This window comes from Dermacentor variabilis, chromosome 3, assembly GCF_050947875.1.
Source record: "Dermacentor variabilis isolate Ectoservices chromosome 3, ASM5094787v1, whole genome shotgun sequence".
Lineage (NCBI taxonomy): Eukaryota > Metazoa > Arthropoda > Arachnida > Ixodida > Ixodidae > Dermacentor > Dermacentor variabilis.
The window spans coordinates 119,986,187-120,008,399 of record NC_134570.1 but is presented as its reverse complement, the minus strand read 5'-3'; positions in this window follow the sequence as shown (position 1 = coordinate 120,008,399).

Below are 22,213 nucleotides of genomic sequence, written 5' to 3'. Positions count from 1 at the left end.
AAAGGCAGCACCATACACATTCAATGTTACATGATATGGCTACAGGGAAACAGTCAAAGCATTCATTAACAGCAACTAAGACACCACCGCCTAGTGTGTTAGCGTGATCAGTACGGTAAATATTATACTCTTTATTACAGTACAATAACTCAGTTTGTTACTTTACTCGTCAACCACGTTTCGGTTAATGCAATTAGGTCTGCATCACAATCATTTATTAGGCTACAGAGATCATCTTCTTTAGGTAAGAAGCTACGAATATTAGTAAAAAAGAACCGGTAGTCTTGCTATTATAGGATCGAGGTCCCTACCCCTCGCGTCATCCTATGGGCGCGCTGTTAGAACATGGCGGCCTGATCTTAAGGATAGAACAGACGCCGTGGCATCGTCCGAGGTACTACTTAACGGCTTCAATTCACAGACCTTTTGCTCAGTGGCGTCGTATGCATAGACCTTTTGCTCAGTGGTGTCGTATCCATAGCATTTTTTACCAATCAGTAGCTTGTTATATCTTAATTTAAATTGTACGTTCCGACTTTTTTAGCATTCGATGAGAGTTTTTCTGGCGTAACGTGTAGCGGGACCGAAATCTTCACTAACAGAGATACTCATTTCTTTTAGCATGGGGCCGTTCGATAATATTTCTTCCTTCGTTTTATAGCCAGCAAAATTTACTATCAATGGACGAGACTTCCCTGGACTGAATCTACCAATACGATGTGCGCGCGATATGCTATCACTAGTTATTCTGAGGCTTAGAGTGTTGGTTAGAATGTCCACTATCTTTTCCTCCGATTGAACAGCGGATTCAGTGGTGATGTCCGTTAAGCCATAAAAAGTAGATTATTTCTACGAGAGCGGTCTTCCGCATCATCCAGTCGGGAGCGTAGGAATGCAGCCTCCTTTGCTATATTCCCAACCGCTTAACGCACGTCACCGAGTTCATGCTGCCATTTTTGAAAACTGCCGGTCTGATTTTCCACCGTCGCAAGTCTTTCTTTAATTTCTGATATCACTTCCGCCACCGTTTCCTGATGCGTTTTTAACTCTGTAACAGTGTCCAGTATTCCTTTTTGGCTATCCTCCACTCTTTTAGACCTTTGATGCAAATCGCGTAAGGTTTTCAGAACTTCAGATAAAGTATCTGATTGTGGTTCTCTCGGAGGACCGGGATTACTGTGAACGTCACCGCACAAAAGCAATAACAAAGAACAAAAAGGACCAAGCACTGCTTCTGGGCATGGAAGCACGATTATAAATGGATCGTCGGATTTTAGTGCTGATATGGAAAGGCAACTGACCTGTGGAATGAACAAAAAGATGCGTGAGGCCATCATTCCTGTCGTGCGTCCATGCCCACTGAAGATTTCGTTCGGAGCGCCGGCTTTAAGCTGACTCGCTATCGGCGCAGCCGAAGACGTTGTAAGATGCGCAGTGCACATCAGGTGACAGGTGACCAATGACGCAACCGCCCTGCCAGAGGAGGAAGGCCGCGTACAGAGACGTGGAAGCTGGGAAAGCACCCGCCATCTGGTCGACAGGGAGCATCTCATTTGGTGGCAAGCAGCAGTCGCCAGGATAAGATGAGGCAGGTGAGGCACAGATGTCTTGAAAACTTGCTTCCGTGGTTAACGAACCGTTGTAGAGCGCTCCCCCGTGACGAGAGACAGCATGACATTCCCAGCCAAGGACTAGGGTACCGAATAACTGGGGAATGAACAAAAAGATGCGTGAGGCCATCATTCCTGTCGTGCGTCCATGCCCACTGTAGACGCGATCGTAGCAAATGACAGAGGGCGAGGTGATGATGTGAAGGAGCAGGTTGTCTTACCCGCATTATATGTTCTCGCCCATTTCCCGACCAGATTGTCATGTAACTTCCAATAACGTAAATATCGTAAAAAGGAAGTGCACCAAAACGGAAGCTGCTAAATGCTACATCTAGGTAAAACCGAACTGAAGCGCCCGAGCAAGCAATTATGCACGAGCGATGGGAATGTTGATCTTGGTTAGCACTTGGTATAATAAAACGCCAAATTCCAATTTTAGAAATTCGGACACAAATCTAGCTGTATGAAAGGGACACTCGCGGCTCGTCCTGTAATTGGAAAATTATAGTGTCCGACAGCGCATGCGCTAATTAATATCGATGCATGTGATACGCGTGTAGCATCTCTGTCGTTTGTTTTTGTTAACTTGCTGCCGTTGTGCGACTTATGTCGTCGTTCAGTGAGGAACACTACCCTAATACGTCTGAATTGCTACATGTGGCGTATATCGAGAAAAATTCAATTGCAAAAATATATGCATAACCAGCACTCGTGCTAACATCTGTCGTCTGTTCATACGGTCATTCCTAGGTACCTGGCTTGTATCGCTGGGTTTTTTCTATTCGATTCGGTGCGTAGGCGCGTTCAATGCCCCCGGAGCTGTGCGACGGCAAAAGTTGTAAGCCCCGAATTTTCCTCTTCGTACATGGAAGAACTTGTGAGGCCAGCGCAGGCTCGCTTTAACGAACAATCAAAATTCGGGACGGCGTGAACCCGTACAAACTGGCTAACGCTGAGGATGCTACACGAGACCTTGAGGATCTGGCAGGTAGTACGCACGTTGATACGCTTATGATTTTCTGGTGCTGTTTGCGAACTACGCCACTTTGCAAGCAATGATGGTCGGCAATTGACTGTTGTTCATAAGAGTACTACGTAGGCTAGTTGGCGCATAGTTTAAGAAGCATGTGGGGCGAAAGGTTAAAACACGGAAGAAATTCGAGGAGGGGCTAGAAAGAGCGCCCTGTTTTCCACATTCTTTCTTTATGCTCTTATTTCTTGGTCGACTCTTCCCTTGCGCAGCACACCCATCCTAATTTTACTGTAGGTTCACAATTATTTTTTGGTGAGGAACCTGTATAGCGATGTAGTGTATCCATCGGTTGTTATATCAGTGTCCTTAGCGAGACGAGTGAATGAAAGCACGCTTCCTAGTGTGCGATAGTTACACTTTCTTGCCTTTTGTGGCGGTAGGAATTATATGGACACTTCAGGAGAAATTCCGACGTCCTCGTCAGCTTGCTGCTGAGCATAAAGTGTGCTAAGATCATGGCCCTCAGTTGTATGTTGCAGATTCGACTGAAACCGTGCGGGGGTTAGCCGAGACGGAGGTCGGCTTCATGCGTGGCGTCTCCTCGAGCGCGCACAGGAAGGGGAGGGGGGGAGGCGGAAAGTGAGCGCGCGCTTGGAGGCGAATTTTATCGAAGAGGACGTGTAAACGTGGGCGAGAGGGGGAGGGGGGAGAGGTCTGCACGTGGCTATTCTTGGAGGCAATCTGCGGTGGTTGCAAACGCTAAGCGACCGGGGCGTGACTGATGGCCTCTAGAGTGCTGTGTGCTCGGAGGAACAACTTGCTCTGAAGTGACGGGCAGCGCGACATTGAATTCGCTGGTTACTACGGCCACTCTTCATCGCCCTAGCGTTGTGACACCAAATGTTCGTGACATCAAGAGAGAACTGTTCATGAATGCACCTGCGCGTGTGAGGACGTATTCATTAATTTATTAGGAAACGAGTGGTTAGTGCAATTAGCAGGGCCGATCCAAAAAGAACGATCCTTGCTTTGCTTAGTTGCCTTTGGCATACAGCTAAGTGACGCGTGTGCATGAGCCCTCGCGCACCCATGTTACAGAATGTGGCAGATGATGCTTTGGCTTGTATGTTTTTTTTTATTTCCTTTGTATTCTTGCAAATGTACCGGTCACTTATTTGCAGATCAACTTTATTGGGTATGTGGCACTGTATGGAAATTATGCTCCTCAACAACATACGGCAATGATAGAAAAGAGCTACGGGCACTATTCGGGACGGTGTGGAATTCAGCCATGTTGTCGAATTTTGCAATGACGGCACCTTGAGCCGATCAGATAGGCCCACAACAGCTTCCGATTGGCTCAGCATGCGCCCATTACGAAATTTGACACCATTGGCGGAATTCATTACTGTCCAGAATAGTATCTCCAATTGGTTGCACGATATGTAGATGCCGCCTTTTGGTTAATCCCCCATTGTTGGTATGTGCAGTATTATAATCATTCACTGTAATGCCCAAGGTATCGTATGTGCTGCGCTGATTTTGATGCGCCGAAACGATATTAGAAACAAAGGAAAGCTAACGCAAAGCCCTTATTTCACTCTCTACATCAAGTGTCGTTTCATCTTTGGATAGGTTAAGAAAGAGTCATTAATTAATTAATTACCACAATAAATAGGTTATACCGGAAAATACATTAGTTTGTTCTTTTCTTCCACGAATGCATTCTCTAGGGCCAGAATAAAGGTGAACAATTTGTTCGAAAAGTCCTTGAGAGACAACTGTGCCATTAGAGACATAATCAACACCTGGACACGGCTCTTTGCCAATTCCGTATTGTGGGTATGTGTTATAGAATGGTCATCATTATATTTACCATACGGTGACCCTGCATCTGAAATAGCCAGCTTGTGTTGGCACGAGAGACGCTCGCTTGAATGCTTACTTTGTAAGAAACCGCTAACGATAGATAATGTTTTTAAAGTCAGCGCAGAATCCGTTCTTTTATTAAAAATTATCCAGCGTACCATCCATAAGGAGTTACATATAGCCTCATATGTAATTAGATTTCTTGCAGTTGAAAACACGGGAGGTGTAAAATGTGATTTTCTCACGCTCGTAGGCTTTCCCAGTATATAACAAACGTGTGGAAGGAAGGCACCAAGATGTCAACGTACCACCTGGCGTGAAAACTTCATCGAGAGTGTCCCACATGTAAGAGGGACGTAACGGGTGCAGTCAGTGAACAAATGTATATATGATGATTACTATGGCAAAAGTGTAAATATATTTGTGTACGCCTCAGACTATCCGACGAGCGTGTGACGCAACATGGGCTGACGGAATTTTCATCAGAAAGTAATTTGCGGAATTCCACTAGAAAGGCTACTTCTGCGGCACGATATTTCACCATTCGCAATAATCCGACATGTTGTTTGTTTGCCGTAGCGGTTAGAGATGGCGCCTTCATTGCGTTGTATTGACATCGCGAGCTGCCGCTATGAACCTTAAGGTAGGCCTTCATCCGTCAATATCCAGCATCAATCTTAACATGCATGCCTACATAAACACCGCAACCTAGTATCCGAGGTGACACACGGCGCATCGAAAGATCACGGCACTATTCAGTTAACTTGAAGGGGGTGAACAAGTTAGAACAGGCTACCCGTTCCGCATGAAATCCTACGCATGGTCAGGCGATGACGTAAGTTCAGTGTCCGTGCAAAACCCCGAGAATCGGTGTCAAGAACAAAATCAAGGAAAATGAGAAGGCTGAGAATAGTGTATGCTGCAGTTAAAAAAAAAAAAAGAAACTAGAGAGAGAAATGCGAAGCACGGCATTGATAGCATGTTCTTGCGTATACAAAACCTTGCCTACGCGCTCAGTAGTCAGTGGTAGCGTGGTACGGACCTACGGTTTCTTTCTGATAATAGCTGCAGCCAATAATTCAGTTGTCCATGTTGTGTGGCAACTCCTAATGCTTCTTCATTTCGAGAAAATTAGGACAATTCGCTTTAGGGTGAATTGAGAAGTCCTTATTCCCTAGAAGTGCGAGTGCGTACTAGGAAATGCAGACATTTATTTCGATGGTTGTGATTTGTTCCAACGCAATCGATAAAGCCATTATATGGTAGATATGCAATCATACAGCATTTATCTACAGTTCCTGTTGATTCACGCTTAAGGGAGCAAGATTTCCTTGGTTATAAGTTTTACACTTCTAACCACACAAACAGGGTGTAGATAAAGGTGCTTTTAACGGCCCCCAATTCCCCGTTTAGCACAGAGTTCATGCTTCTTCGTGCTATTTTCGCCCATTGGCGTAGAATTGCCGCAGTGTATAACGGGAAAGCCACCGTGGGATCCTGTAACTGAGCGAAAAGAAAGAAAAGTCACCTTTTCGGACGGTCATCGGTGCGATGTCACAACTGACACAAGAACAATTTCAAATAGTTGGCTATGGTGGACGTTTATTCTTAGTAATAACACCATTCGAGTAAAACAATATATATCGCTGAATTGGACCTCGAAGCTGTGCGAGTGAAACACTCTGGACATACGGAACAAACAAATAAACAGCTAGTCAGTTTGCAGCTGGGACGTAGACAATACTTTGAATGACATCACTTCAGTTATGGCAGAACATCAATGGTTCGAGTGTGGCTTAGTCTCATTTTCAAACCTGATTATTTATGCGTTCAGTGGGAGAGCACCATGATGGGGCTGTATCATTTTTTCTATCGTCGGCACTGGCGGGAATGTCTGGGCCTTCATGAGGTACAACTATTCCAAATATTTCTCATTATAGATGCGCGATTACTCCACCATTTTATGTTCAAACGTCTCGGACCCAGCCCGTGTGGGCGGGCGCTGCACGAATGTGGGCGGGGCCTCAGAGGCTTTGACCTTGCACGGACGCCTTGTAACCGACCACCTGATTGGTCCGCGGAGTGGGAGAGGGAAAGGGAAAACACACATGTCGCATTGCGAGAGATAAAAATTTTATTCCGCGCCCGACTTCGTTCTGAGCGGACGTGCATCACAGTCGCTGACCGAGAGAAGGAGCCATGCCCGTTGAACCAGAACCGGTAGCCGCCATGGGCTGTGTGGGCACTACTTGCCAACCGACGACCACTCCAACAGCAAAACGAGTGCGTTTCACCCTGCCCAGTGGCCGCGTCGTGTGCCCAAGGAGAGTGGAGCTGGCTGCACGAGACACTGTCATCCTGGCTACAGGCGCTGCAGTGGCGTCCAAGCGAGCTGCAGGCGGTGACGCTGTTCCCGAACCCGGCAATTCGTCAGTTCCTGTAGTCGAGAAGCGCATCGTCTATCGTGGTGGTGAGTACTTTTTTTTTGCATTTCAGCGTTTATGACGGTTTCGTCTATTGGTGTAAGCTTATTTTGTGCTTCGTTTATTCGCGTGTGCTGTAATATTGTCAGACGTGCAAGTCATGCACCGGATGTCTCAGTTACCGTGTATCATGTTTTAAAAGAATACGTCCCTTTCGATGGAGATAAAAATAACAGTATTTTGTTCGCACCATCCTCGAGATGGTGCCCATTGTTATTGTGTAATGCCTAATTATTAGGTTTGCAACCATTATTGAAGGATTTAAGTAATATACTTACAGCATGTATGCCAACATAACATTTTAGAAGGAATTTAAACATAGTATCGTGTAATACTTGCGATGCGTAAATCCCGTGTTGCCCTTTTTGCCGCATTATAAGGAAAGCCGACGAAATATATGGAAAAAAGTAAAGCTTTCGGGTTGTCTCTGCCGCAGTGCCGATCTTAACCTTGCGGTGAATGAATCTCAGCATGGTTCCAGAAACATTGGCCGGTTTGCGTAACTCAGCTGAACGGTGCAATATGCGTGTCGTTATTTTTTGCGTTCTTCGGCTAAGCGCTGGGCTTCCAATTTAGCAATAAAGTTAATCTGTGCTGCCACGTTGGTATCTAGAACATATAATGTGAATTTTTTTAACGTGGATCCTCTACTACTGTCCATGTTCGGGTTAGCATTAGGTGCGAATGTGTGCCTTACGCGGCCTTTATTTTTTGAGATCTTAGCATTGGCAGTCCGCTTATCGTTCATACAAAAGGTTTGCACTGAGGCGAGGATTGCTGCCAGCAGGACTTACTCGAATGTGCGAACATTTACAACCTATCCTATCGATGCCACACTATTGAAGCGCCGTGTTTAAGGACAGCTCTCCTTCTACTCGCGGGCGCCACGCCGCGTCGGCATCTTCTTGTTATTTTTTTATCACAAGACGTCGTAACAAACTGTATACAACATTTAAAAGTTTGCCGAAACAGTTGTGGAGGGCACAATTAATGCAGTTTGTCGACTCCAGAACGCCCCACGTCACACTGATTTTGTCGTGAGTCGATTGCATAAAAAGTTTTTCAAAATATACTTGAGCGGAAGACTTTTAATGATAGAACTTCATTGCTTTCTATGAAATGTCTTATTTAGCAGCTTCAACTTCTTACTGGCTTAGCGACGAGGAAAACGAGAACAAGACAAAAGCGGGAGCCAACGCTTCGACATATGCTTACCTCGGCATAATATTTGTAGGTAGCGTTGTTCCAAAGCGTCTGAGACGGGTAAGGCTGGCCGATGTGGTAACGAGGAGGGCGTAGAATTGAGAATAAAGGTGTCCTGTGCACAAGGCCGGTGACACAGCCGTCTGCCTGCCACATGTCAACGGCGTGCACAGTGCCCCTCTATTTGCTGCTTTGCTGGTGGTCGTGTTCTATCGCGTCTCTGAAATAGATAAGAGAAGGAGCCGAAGAAACCGGTGTTCGTGAGAAAAGAAGCATTTGAAAAAAATTCTGCAATAGTCTAAGGATATACATAAAATGAAAGAACAGCGGAGGGAAAGAAAACAATAAGCAACAAAATTAAATGTTCTTGCCTATTGCTCGAAATTTAGCATAGGTTGCTCAGTGCATAGGTTTCTTCCTTTTATGTATTTATGCCACTTCAGTATTTTATTTATATATACATATATTCTTCCGTGAAGAGCGGTTTCCGCCACTCCATCTATGATCTCTTTGAGAGGCACGATAGCCCACGACCCCCAGCGAAACAGGCAATAGATGGGTGCTGTCTGCGCCGTTGACGCGTGGTTCTCAGACGGCCATGTCACCGGCCTCGTGCGCAGAACTCCTTCATTCTCAATTCTACTCACTCGTCGTTAACTCACCTTCGCTAATCGCCGCACCCACCAACCTTACCCCGTCTCTCTTTTTTGAAGAACCCCACTTCGTCCACTTGTCGAAGCATTGGCTCACGGTTTCCCCTTGTTCTCGAGTTTATCATCGTCTTTATTTTCCATTTGCCTCCTTACCCCTGTTTTACTTGCTAACCGGTTCTTTCTTACGCGCCCTAATGAAGGACTGTGAAATATGAAAAAGCTAGAGTAAGCAAAGTGCTTACGCTAAAGAAGAGATCGTTTATTTACCAGGTGACTTAAATGATGAAGGTTTGATAATATTTCTCTATTCTGTCCCTTTTTCATGGTCATTACTTATTTAATCGCAACTCATTTGCATCGCCTGTAACGCGTAATTACATCGGCCGTGTCTCCATTACATCGTGTGCTTCGCTCACGGTTTCTTTCTTCGACCTAGAGGTCAGGTGAGGTGATCCCGGAGATAGCTTTGCCAGTGGTGCCGTGAGGACGATTTTCGACTATATTGGCGCTAACTATGCCCGTACTCCTAGTATTGAACACTTTCGCACGTATTCTCGCTTCTGGTGGGCACCAGGAAAGCCACTTTCCGGGCAGCATAGTCTCGGGAGAGCCCTGGGACGCTATAACGTAAAGCAGATATAATGTGTGCACACTTATTATGCATAATTAGACCAAACGAAAGAAACATAATGATTTCTGATTTGACGACTGTTTCGCCATAATGCTCTGCCATTGATCAAACGTTTACTGCTGGCACCTACTTCGCCTGTATTGAACTCTACTTCTCAAAACCACTAGAACTTACGGCATCAATGTGACGTACGGGTTAACGATCTATTAACATGCCCACGAAAAATGAATTTTTTACAGTAGCCGCAGATTGCCCCTTTCCGAAAGGTAGAGACCATGGCTGCCCACCGAGCGCTCAGGCACTACAGCTAATCGGAGCGGCCTGGGAGCATGGATTTATTTGCGTATAATAAACACTTTTCCATGGCAGATTCATATTATTGAGACCTTTCGGCACACATGCGAGATCACTTTTCGAAGTCTTCTTTGTGAGGGTCCGTTCTGTTGACATTTTTAACGTTCCGTTGCACCCCGCCACGATTTTTTACCAGCCACAGCAAGTTAAGCAACGGGAAGCGGATTAATCGCATACGACGACACCAGCCTTCTTGCCGGTTACCTACTTTCACTTTGCTTGCTAGGTCCCATCGAAACCCTCTCCACTTGAGCGCGCTCTTCGAATCTTGTGAGCCAATAAGAAAGCGATAAGAGAATCTGCTCAGTGTAGGCAATGCTACTGGCATCGAAAAAAAAAAAAAGCTTTTACAAAGGAGGAGTGAATTTGACTGGGCTTTTCAAGCAAGACTGCGGGTTACCACCCGATGCTTGCGATCGCAGTTACCTAAATTTGACGTGAGGAGATTGGAATAAAAAGAAATTTGAATAGTTTTACGTTTTTCGGCCCTACTTAGTACATGCGAAGTTTCTCCATTTCCCGAAAGCGTGTTGTGCAGCGGCTTTGCCTCTCCATAGCTCTATATACGGCGGTGCATGCTTTACAGGGATTAAATGTATTTGGGAAATTTATTTTTAAAAATTTATGGGCGCTAATTGCACCCGTAACTTTCATTTTCCAGATTCTGCTACTCATTTTCCTTTTCTTTGTGTTGTCTGTACCTTGATAACTCTTTCTGATACCCCATGCGTTTTGATAGCTCTTTCGCCTCGCTACGATGCTTTGCTAGCGCGCAAGGGCCGTGATCTTTTTTCTTTGACTGGCTACAGAGACGTGCCTACCAAGAATGTAGGGATATGTGCCAGCTTCTCAGCCGTTATTCTAGTGCTCTCAAATGTGCTCCGTATGGATGTATTATGCAGTTAGCCTAAAGGGAGAAAAGGTGTTCTTGTGCGAAGTACGAAGACGGTCGTTCTGAAAAAAAAAAAAAGACGTTCTCTACAACGCTTGAGAACTTCGTTAATGGAAGTTTCTTGCTAATCTCAATCCTACACCAGCATAATGAGTCATCATTACGGACTCAAAAAGTGCTTAAGATCATGTGCGATATGAACAGGAAGCGTAACCCACATCCAGTGACCCAAGATTTCAGTTAATTTCATCGTAAGGCTGCCGTCGCTGGCCACACTATAGCATTCCAGCGTCTTCGCGCACACTGTGGCATATGGTGAAATGACAAAGCTTAGCTAGCAGCATTTAAAAAATACCGGACAAAATATTTTTTTATAGTACGGTGCATCAGCAATGGCAAAGAAATATTCTCACGCTGAGAGGAATAATCTGTGCAGCCTGTCGCTTCCAAATTCATTTCTCACCTGAATAAATCTCATCCGAAAATCTAGACTTCCACATCATCTTTCCCGTCGTCTCGAGATTTTATATCATCGACTCCATCTGAACGCCGTGTTCACCAATAACTAACTACCTGCACCATCTTGGTGTGCCCACCATCCTGTATTGTGATAAACGTGGTGCATCCGAAACTGTGTAACACATTTTATCGGAATGTCAAGATCACAGAGGAGAAAGAATGTGCTATTTTGTTGGAATGTCCTATGTTTCCAGAGAACCAATAGATATAGGTTATATGTCTTCCACTGCAACGCACAGGCAAGCTTTCAAATTTCCTTTTACATTCGTTCAAGACAATGACGTAATTTGCAAGCTATATCATGTTTAGAGGAACAGCCGTCCCCTTTGCCTCACGTGTAAATAACAACATCATTATTTTCCCTTTTTTCCCTTTTCCTGGGCAGAATGGCATGAAGCCGCGTGTTTATTTCTCGGCACAATTGCCTGTATTTCAATAAAGAGCCTCACTTTACTCTCTCTCTCTATCGAGCGTAATGCATGTGGACGAAGAGCGCAGTTCGCCTAGATGTTAAAAAAATTGTTTATGTAACAAGTACGAAGAGAGAAGGTAATGTAAAAGGAGTTCTGTACAACTCTCGAGAACATTCTCAATTTAGGTTTCTTCTTGTTCTCAATCCTTGCGAGGTGTGGTAATTGGCATGTCTAATTATGCAGTTAAGGAGAATATAAAATATTTCGTGACTTGCTTGATAATACACCGAGCACGCATTTTGACCGCGATAGAAACTTACTTCGGTTGATAAGTTTGTTTCCTTCTCTTGTTTCTGGTTGTGCAATTGCTGTGATCTTGCGAGATGTATGTTACTGCTTTGATTTCTAAAATTGGTATCTTCCAGAAGCCTAACCAATGGCATTCCATTTATTGTGCTATGCGCAGGTGTTCCTCTCAAGCGATTCAAGGGATGCCGTAGTATCAAGGACGCAGCTGTTGGAGGAAGCATCAGCGGAGGCGCCAAGGCAATGCCACGGGAGGACAAGCTGGATGTCAACTGCGGCCTGGCGTCCTGTGCCATCAGTGCCGAAATGTGTGACCATTTTGCCGCGAACGACGGGTTCATGGAGGAGGTCATGGCAATGGCCGACGACTTGTGCGACCAGAAATGAATATTCTATCGACCCGCCAATGACAGGACCCGAAAGTCACCGAATGTTGCACATGTCCCAGCAGATCCTTTTGTTGGGCTAGTTGGTGCATGTTACTGAAGTACTATAGCGCCAAACAGACGACACAAGACGAGACACGGACGAGCGCTTACTAACAACTTATGCTTTATTGATGGAAACACACTATATACGCAAATTTGGCGGCGCAACTCGCGCATTGTCAAACATCACAAGGTAACCAGGCAAAAGGCGATAGAAAGATCGTGAAGGTGACGTTCGTGAAGATGAAACGTATTTACAGGGCCAAATGACTACAAATGATAATGGTTACGCGATTCAGAAACACTGCCGTAAGGGAGTACCCCATAAAAACTAAAAGATTAGGAATTTGCACCAAGCGCAGGCGCCGCAGCGACATGCTCAGTTCTAACTAAGGGCTTCAAAAAGGACATCTCAATTTTATAGAGAATTTTTGATGGTTCGCTCACGCATTCAAGGCCCTTCCTTTTAATGTGGAAGGCTTCCTTCAGCTCACGGGCAACGCTGTCTCGACATCTGTCCAGAACGATGGTCTCTCTTAGGCTAGGCTTGCACCCGCACTCTTTGCAATGGATGGCCATATTGAAACAAGTTACTGTTTCCTATGACCTTTCGTTTTCTTTTAGCCTTTCATTTAGCACCGCCCCGTTTGTCCAAAGTAAACCTTTTTGCACGAGAGCGGAATTTGACAAACTACCCCTTCCTTGCAACTGACAAGTGGATCGGTATGCTGGGTTCCGCAGGTCACGCGTTCTGTTTTTTGGTTGTTAACGCGCGCGCACAATGTAGCAAGAATCAAGGGGCTGAGAAAGCAACCGGGACATTGAATTTACTCGCGACCTTTTTCAGTTTGTGAGCTACAAGGTGAGAGAATGTTATGACTACGGGTCTTAATCACCTGGTTTGTTCTTGCGTGTTTTGTCTTCCTTACCTTTTATCTTCTGGAGCAGGGACTGTGCTACTTAAGGTAAAACTGTCTGTGGGAACCCCGCCTCCTTTAGTCTTTCAATCTGTTGATGGAAGCTGCTTCGTATGGCATGCTTCGTATGACATGACTTCCTGGCAGCCGATTCCAATGCCCCTGTGGCTATCGCTCTTTTTACGATCTTAGAGTGGCCTGACTCAAAAGACAAGAGCTCTTTTTGTGCTCGGAATTGGTACTTCCAGTGCACTTCAGCTCCCAGGCTTAGCTCGAGGTCTAAAAACTGTAACTTATTGTTCTTTGGTAGTTCAAAGGTGTATTCTAAACCACGGTTATATTTCATAAAAACCTCCAGCCTCTCTTTCACAGATTCCTGGTGGCCTGGAGAATCCTGTCTGTTTAACACAACTACGAAATCATCCACATATCTAAATAATTTCAAAACCTTCTGTTTGTCAAGCATGCTGCCAGAAACGCTATCAACGGCCGAAAGAAAAATGTTGCTTAAGGTAGGGGATACACAGGACCCTATACAGATGCCCTTCTTCTGAACATAAACCCTATCATCGAACTGAACAAGCGTGGAACGAGGATAAAATTTCAGAAGCCTAATGAAATTTTCAACTGACATGCCCACAGAATTCTGAAACGGAATGGTGCCTTTCTTTTCAATACATGCCTGGAAAGCTAAAGACAGTTCCTTGTGTGGGATAGAATAGAAACGTTCCTTAACATCGACCTAGAAAAAACCACCTACGGTACCGCAGGACTGCAAAAATCCTACCACATCATGGGAGTTCCTTGTTTTGAAAGGATCGTCTATGTTAAGTGAACTCAAATGCTTTAACAGAAACGGGCTAACATGACGTTGCCAAGATTCCCTTTCGCTCACGATACACCGGAATGGAACTTCTTCTTTGTGGGTCTTGGCGGTAAAACACATGCCCAAAGCCTTATTTTTGCACTTATGGCATTTGCTATTTTTCCTAGTTCCAGTTCTTTGCAGAGGGACACAGCCTGAGATTTCACCCTAGCCGGCTTGAGGCTTTACGTGGCGGAATTCTTTTCCACAGCCCGGGAGGCCTTCTCATTGTAAATTCCTTGTGGGACCACAACGAAGCCTCCTTCCATGTCAGCCTGTAAAAGCAGCAGGCCATTGTCCTTGAAGAATGTGACAAGTTTGTTAATCCCAGCTCGGTTGCTCGAAGATTTCTTCGTAACTGTTCTTGACAGAGCGTCTACTCCTTCTAGTAGGCACCTTTCCTAGTCTTCAGGTGACGTTTTCTCGGCAACACGCCTATTCAAAGAAAGTAGCTCATGCGCTGCAGTTTCAGGCTCGAGGCTGAACTTCGGTGCCTTCGCCAGCACATTTTTTACATCCTGAGTGACCTGCACTTGTCCCAGGATTTTTACGGCACCGGTGGCCTTCTTCTTGTCTTGCGGCTTGGGTGTGTTGTTTAGCATATGTCGCCACCAGAATTCCGCCGTTTGAGCCGCGAGCTTCCTGTGTTCCCGGAATGTCTTCTCGGCAACCCACGCAGGATAATTGATGTCACATGTCACGCGCAAATAGTCAAAAAGGAGCCGCACTTGCCTCCGCAATTCCGAACATGCAATCCTACACACCCGCTTTGCGTGCCCGTAGGAAGGCTGAATGGCACCGAAGAGAACGGAAATTTTACCAGGATTCAGTCCCTTCTTGAGGCAAAACGAGAAGTGTCTTGTGCGGCACGAAGACCATGTGGTGTGGGTGTCTTATGTGCCTTATGAGTCAGCCCACTCTAAGATCGTAAAAAGAGCGATAGCCCCAGGGGCATTGGAATCGGCTGCCAGGAAGTCACGTAAGCATGCGATACGAAGCAGCTTCCATCAGCAGATTCCATCAGTGCCCTCTGCAGGAAATAAAAGGGAAAGCAAGAAAAAACACGCTAGAACAAACCACGAGATTAAGACCTGTAGTCGTACCGTACTCTCATCGCGTAGCTCACAACCTGAAAAACATGGCGAGTAAATTCAAAGTCCCGGTTGTTTTCTCAGCCCCTTAAAAACTTGCTACATTGTGCGCCCGCGTTAACAACCAAAAAACAGAACGAACGACTTGCGGAACCCAGCATACCGATCCACTTGTCAGTTGCAAGGAAGGGGTAGTTTATCATATTCCGCTCTCATGCAAAAAGGTTTACATTGGACAAACGGGGCGGTGTTTAAATGAAAGGCTCAGAGAACACGAAAGGTCACAGGTAAAAGGAACTGGTTCCAATATGGCCATCCATTGCAAAGAGTGCGGGTGCAAGCCTCGCCTAAGAGAGGCCATCATTCTGGACAGATGTCGAGACAGCGTTGCCCGTGAGCTGAAGGAAGCCTTCCACATTAAAAGGAAGGGCCTTGAATGCGTGAGCGAACCATCAAAAATTCTCTATAAAATTGAGATGTCCTTTTTAGAAGCCCTTAGTTAGAACTGAGCATGTTGCTGCGGCGCCTGCGCTTGGTGAAAATTCCTAATGTTTTAGTTTTTATGGGGTACTCCCTTACGGCGGTGTTTGTGTATCGCGTAACCATAATCATATATAGTCATTTGGCCCTGTACACCACGTGTCATCTTCACGAACGTCACCTTCACAATCGTTCTATCGCCTTTTTCCTGGTTACCATGTGATGTTTGACAATGCGCGAGTTGCACCGCCAAGTTTGCGTATATATATATATATATTGTGTGTTTCCGTCAATAAAGCATCAGTTGTTAGTAAGCGCTCGTCCGTGTCTTTTCTTGTGTCGTCTGTTTGGCGCTATAGTACATCAGTTGCACATGTCGCCAGAGTGCGACAGTGAAAATGGTCATATGACCCTTTGATTTATTCATTCTTGCATTTGTAGGAGAATGTGTTGTTTAGGGACCAATAAATGCATGCTTTTCTTCATCTTAACATCGTGTGATGCGGCGTCTGTTTCTTCATTTTAGCAGTTTACGGTTTTCTCGTTTTTATGTGCTATACTAATTGCTGCCTTTACCCAAGAAACACACATCGTGTAGTAGGAAATACAAATTTGCGTATATGTGGGTTTTAAAGCGAAGCTTTCTTACTCTTTTGAATTTCCCACTGCGGTTACTGCTGCTGCGGCTGCTATGGTTGGGGAATGATTGAGAGCGTGCATATACAAGGAAGAATCGCGGCAGCGAAGAGACACGAGGAACTTGTTTGGACCATACCGCGTCGAATGTGCATAATGCCCGCTGTATCTACCGGGCCGTCACCACATTAGCCTCTTGACAGCTGCACAGTGATGACAGAAGGCAGAGAATTGGTTGAACCGACGCAGCCGCGAAACGAGTGAATAACAGCGTTGGAACTGTTCGCTCGCAGTTCTCTTACAAATACAAGCGGGGGGGGGGGGTAGGAAAAAGACGTGAGGCGAAAAGGAAATGCTCGATAAAGTTAAGTTCGAGGTACGGTACGGTGCGTTTCTGCTGTTTAGTAAAGACAAAACCACGCCAACGTGTCTAGCGGACAACTTTCGCAGGGCGTGCAGAAGCAGAGCCGCATTAATTAAATGCACCGCAGGGTCTAGGCGACACAACGAAAGCGGACGGACTTACATAAAGACTTGTGCCTTCCGCGATATATTTACGTTTGTGGCATTGTTCGAGGTCGCGGTATTTATGGAGGCCGAAGAAATGTGAGGTGGGAAATAGAAAACGCTCCCGCACTTTGATTTAGGGACACGTTGAAGAACACCATGTTGCCAAAATAATCCGGAGTGCGGCACCATGGCCTGCTTCATAATCAGATTGCGGTTTTGGCAGGCAAAGCCCCATAATCAAATTCAGGTTTAGGGCTTCTGCCACGATGTTATGTGCCATGTGAGACAATAACAATGTTCAACGCTCTCAGAGGTCATGAAATATGGCACTCAAAGACACCTCAAGCGAACACCTTTCCCTTTGTCTTTAGTGTACTACGCAGACAAACAGCAGTGCTGCTTGGAAAGTAAATATTAACATCAACACATCATTCTCGTGTTAAGAACAGGTTGAAAAATTGATCGTTCGCCTTTACCATCACCGCTAAATATCGTCAAATAATGCAAACAGCAAAGAAAGCTACGCTTACATCGACTCCCACAGTGCATGGGATCTGGAAAAATTTTTTTTCGCGGTTCACAACGTGAGCACCTTGTCAACACTCACTAGAATCAGTGCTGCATTACGGCGATATGCAACGTACTTCTTTTTCTACACAGGTAAGGGAAATGACATGTTTAAGCGATTTGTGTAATTGGACATGACTTCCTGCTTTCACAGTACCTTAATTGTCTTGCGAAAGCAGGTACATATAACCTCTATTTTGCGTATGAGAATATAGACGATCCGTTCTAGCTGATGGTATTCTGTAAGTATGGAAGATGTTTCTCATTCCGCGATCACAGTTGCTATGTCGATAGCTACTTTTCTGACGCAGGTAGGAGGACGCAGAGAGAGGAGGATGAAAAGCATTTTTACCAATTATCTACACTCTACTCAGGCACTCTACGTCCTTCACCATGACAGTTTCGGCAGAGGTTGTGTCCTAACTAAAGAAAAATTCTGAGAGGTTAAGAGGTTGATGGAAGCTAGGGTGAACGAAAAGCACTATTTTCATGTTACGTGGTTTCCACTCTGCAGCCTGAGCTTAATTATGTAATTTAGATGCTACTGCTGACGACATATGGAATAATCAGCGAATTTCACGAATTCAGTGTTTGTAATTAGGAAGTGTTACACTTCCAACAGTTAGTTACATATGGGGGATAAGTTAAGCAGGACACATTTTAGGCTTTTTTACCTAAAGGAACTGCGCTCATTTATTTAACAATAATATGCCGTAAGCTGAATGTGCGGTAAAAAAAATCGTGCGACAGCAACATTCATACGTGGATGCATTAGCAGCGAAACTCTTTAGGCTGCACAGAAGGGTTGTACACATGGGCTGCATACACTATAAAACGATACGTTTTTTTTTTTCACACGGCACCACACTACGCTGACACATGGGCTCACCGCACCTCCCAGAGAATCACAGGCCACGTGCACAGGCGCCGTCGCCACACTGTTTCCCTTTGCTATTATTAATCTAGCAGGATTTAAAACAAATAAAGCGCATGAAAGCCAACTTGCTACACTAAGTGCAATTTCTTATATACAATCTCTCTTACAACGCCGAATTTATGTGGCGCTAAAGGGACTCAAGAAATTAAGCTCATCTTGCGAAGTTGGCGACGTGCTGGAAGCCTGCTTCACCCACGCTGCGGTAAGCTCGACATTAGAGTGTTTCAGAATAGGGGACGCAATCGGCTTGCCTACGCAAGAACTAGGGGCCCCGGTACTGCGAATGCGCAGATCCCTACGTCTGGGTCTGCGCATGCGCAGTAACGGCGCCCCTAGATCTTGCATAAGGAACCGCTTGCGTCCCGTAACATAAAACTCTCTATTAAACAATCTCCGGGATCTGCCCACGCATTTATGTCCACGTGCCGTGACATGGACTAAAGCCAGCCAGGGACCCCCCTCCACCCCTGCCCCTCTGGACGTATGTGGGGGATGCATACGGTGGCTAGAGGTAAACAGCTTCTATGTAAAAAGAAGTAGGGGAGAAGATGGGCGAACCTTTCAGGCTATGTGTTCAAAGTGAAAAAAGTCATACAGTGACGCTTGCTTTTCTTTGGGGTAGGCAACAAATAAAGGCGGCTCCATTTCCCAACTTCCTATTTACCGTGCGCAGTGCACTTTTTATATTGGGAAGTATTTCATGGGCAAATGGTTTCGTAAAGAAGTGCTGACCACTGGGCGAATCGGCACTGATTGACTATAACTAAGTAGCAATGTTTCGCTTGTATCGTCTGTATCACCGGAAAGCTGCAAAACCTGGCCCACAGGAAATTTCATTGGCGCGGTCTTTTTAGAAAGGTTTATTTATTTATTTATTTGTGATACCCTCAAAGCACATAATTGTACATTGCAGAGGGGGAGGGCAAGAATACATTCGAAGAGTAAAAAATGCAGGATTAGTTCAAGGAATTTCCTAGGAACAAAAGCACTATGAAAAATGTAGTAATGCATTCATAACAAATAACGGAGACTTATATAACATGAAAATACAGAAAGAATACACTTTAGCAAGCAGACAATGTTCTCTAATAAGTACATAATTATGCTATTTGCCACCATGCATTATTTTATGTTGATTAGTGCATTCTTAAAACGATTGGGGTCACTGATGCTTACTAATGATGTAGGTAGATTAGTAGGTAGGCAGTCGACTGAAGTCCAAGGAAGGAATGATTGTGAGCACGCGACGGTGTTATGACGGGGTACGTTAACTTTATGTAAGTGGTCACGACGAGCCGAATAATAAGGCGCAGGTTGCATCCAAAGAGGGCGAAGAGATGTGTTGTGGTAGTAGATTTTATGAAAAAGGGCAATGGGGCGTGATTCTTTTCTACGAAGAGATAATGGAATTTGAGGGGTACTCTTCATTAATGTAATGCTAGCAGTGCGATGGTAGTTAGCTAAGATGAAACGAACCGAGCGATTTTGCACCGATTCAATTTCGTTAATTAATGTGGTCTGATGAGGATCCCAAACAGATGAGGCATAGTCTAATTGGGGGCGGACGTATGTCGTGTACAACAGCCGTGTTAATGAAACTGGCGCTAGCGAAAAATCTCTCCAAATATCCTAAGAAATCGCTAGTTATATGAATGCCAAGACAACGGTAGCATGTGACGGGTTGAAGGGGGCAGTCATTAAGGTCGTAGGTAGGGCAAGTTGTGTTGGAACGAGAAGTCCGCATAGATTTGCATTTATTATTGCTGAATTCCATGCACCAAGTGAGGCGCCAGTTAGATATGTTATTTAAATCGGATTGAAGGGTAGCTATATCAGATGCATTAGTCACTTTTTGATATATAACGCAGTCGTCAGCGAATAAACAAATTTGTGAGGAAATATTATCAGGTAAATCGTTACTATATATTAAAAATAAAAGAGGACCAAGAAGAGGCCCTTGTGAAACACCGGATTCAACTGGAGCCGCGTGAGATGTGGAGTCATTAGTTACAACTAATTGGGAACGAGAAGAAAGGAACGATTGGATCCAGCTGAGTACTCCCGGGTGAATGTTGAGTGCGCTTAATTTGTGTAGTAGCAGTACATGTTTCGCCTTGTCAAAAGCTTTAGAAAGATCCAAAAATATGCAATCAGTCAAAAAACCGCTATCAAGATATATATGTAAGTCATTAGTGAAAGTTACCAGCTGAGTCTCACAAGAAAAAAAAATTGCGATAGCCATGTTGACTGTTAGAGACAAAATTATTTTCTTCAAGAAAGTTGACGAGGTTAGAAAATATGATGTGCTCCATAATTTTGCATGGTACTGAGGTAATCGATATGGGCCTGTAGTTAAAAGGATATTGAGTTTCGCCAGATTTGTGGGTAGGAATAATCTTTGCTGTTTTCCAGTGATGAGGCAAGGATGAAGACAGGTACGATTGTGAAAAAATGCTCTTAAGATGATAGAGGAATACTCACTAGTATTTTTTAGAAATTTCGTCGTGATTTCGTCTATTCCACAAGAAGACGTAAGTTTAAGAGTGTCTATTACTTTTTATGCCAGTAGAGTTAACAATTACGGGATCCATAGGAAAAATATTGCAGCATCGTAGCCTCGGCAGGTCGTTATCATGTGCTGAAGGAGTGAAAGCTTTTATAAATACATTATTTAAAATCGTAGCGCAGTGCTGCCGAGGTATAGGCTCACCGGAAGACGTGCTAGGTGATATGATTTTCGATGCACTAGGCCTTACTACATTCCAGAAGCTTCTTGGATTATTTATGAGCATGTTCGGAAGGGTATTATTGAAAAAAGAAAATTTTGTATTCTTTATCGCAGATGAGTAGGCCTAGGCAGCTTCTTTGTAAGCAGACCATTTAACCTGCATTTCCATCCGCTTAGCTGTGCGAAAAAGACGTTTTTTTCAGTTCGATAGGCGTTTCAAAAATTTAGTATACCATGAAGCATTGTTATTCGAAAAAACGCGCCTCTTCGGAATAAATTTGTTAAGAAGATCGTGAATTTTTTCTTTGAATATATTCCAGTTAGTATCCAGTGAGCGCTCAGCAACTTTAGGCAGGTAATTATCAAGGAAAGGAGCAAGTTCGTTGTTGATAGCGGTGAAATTGCCGCATTTCTAATCACGGATGGTTTTAATACTGTTTTGGGACGGTAGGATTGCCAGGCTAATAAAAAAATGCAAGACGTCGTGATCGCTCAAGCCGGGTGAGTGTGTAACCTAGATATGATATCTGTTGATGATGTTAAAACAAGATCTGAAAGGGATGATGTGGTGTTCCTTACACATGTAGGGGAAGTAACTACCTGAACCAAGTTGAAATCAGCACATATCTCTACAAAATGCTTCCATTCTGCGGAAGTTGTATTTAATAAAGGACACGTGCTTGACCCGAAAATATTCGGGAAGTTAAAATCGCCCATAAGTAATATTGGCGCTCCAGAGGAGCGAACACTTATCTGGCACAAGCAATCGATAATGCTATCGCAAAAAGTCGGGGCTGATGAGGGTGCTCGGTAACAAACACCGACCACAACATTTTTGAAATTTACAGAAAGGCAGCACCATACACAATCAATTTTACATTATATGGCTACAGGGAAACAGTCAAAGCATTCATTAACAGCAACTAAGACACGACCGCCTAGTGTGTTAGCGCGATCAGTACGGTAAATATTATACTCTTTATTACAGTACAATAACTCAGTTTGTTACTTTACTCGTCAACCACGTTTCGGTTAATGCAATTAGGTCTGCATCACAATCATTTATTAGGCTACAGAGATCATCTTCTTGAGGTAAGAAGCTACGAATATTAGTAAAAAAGAACCGGTAGTCTTGCTATTATAGGATC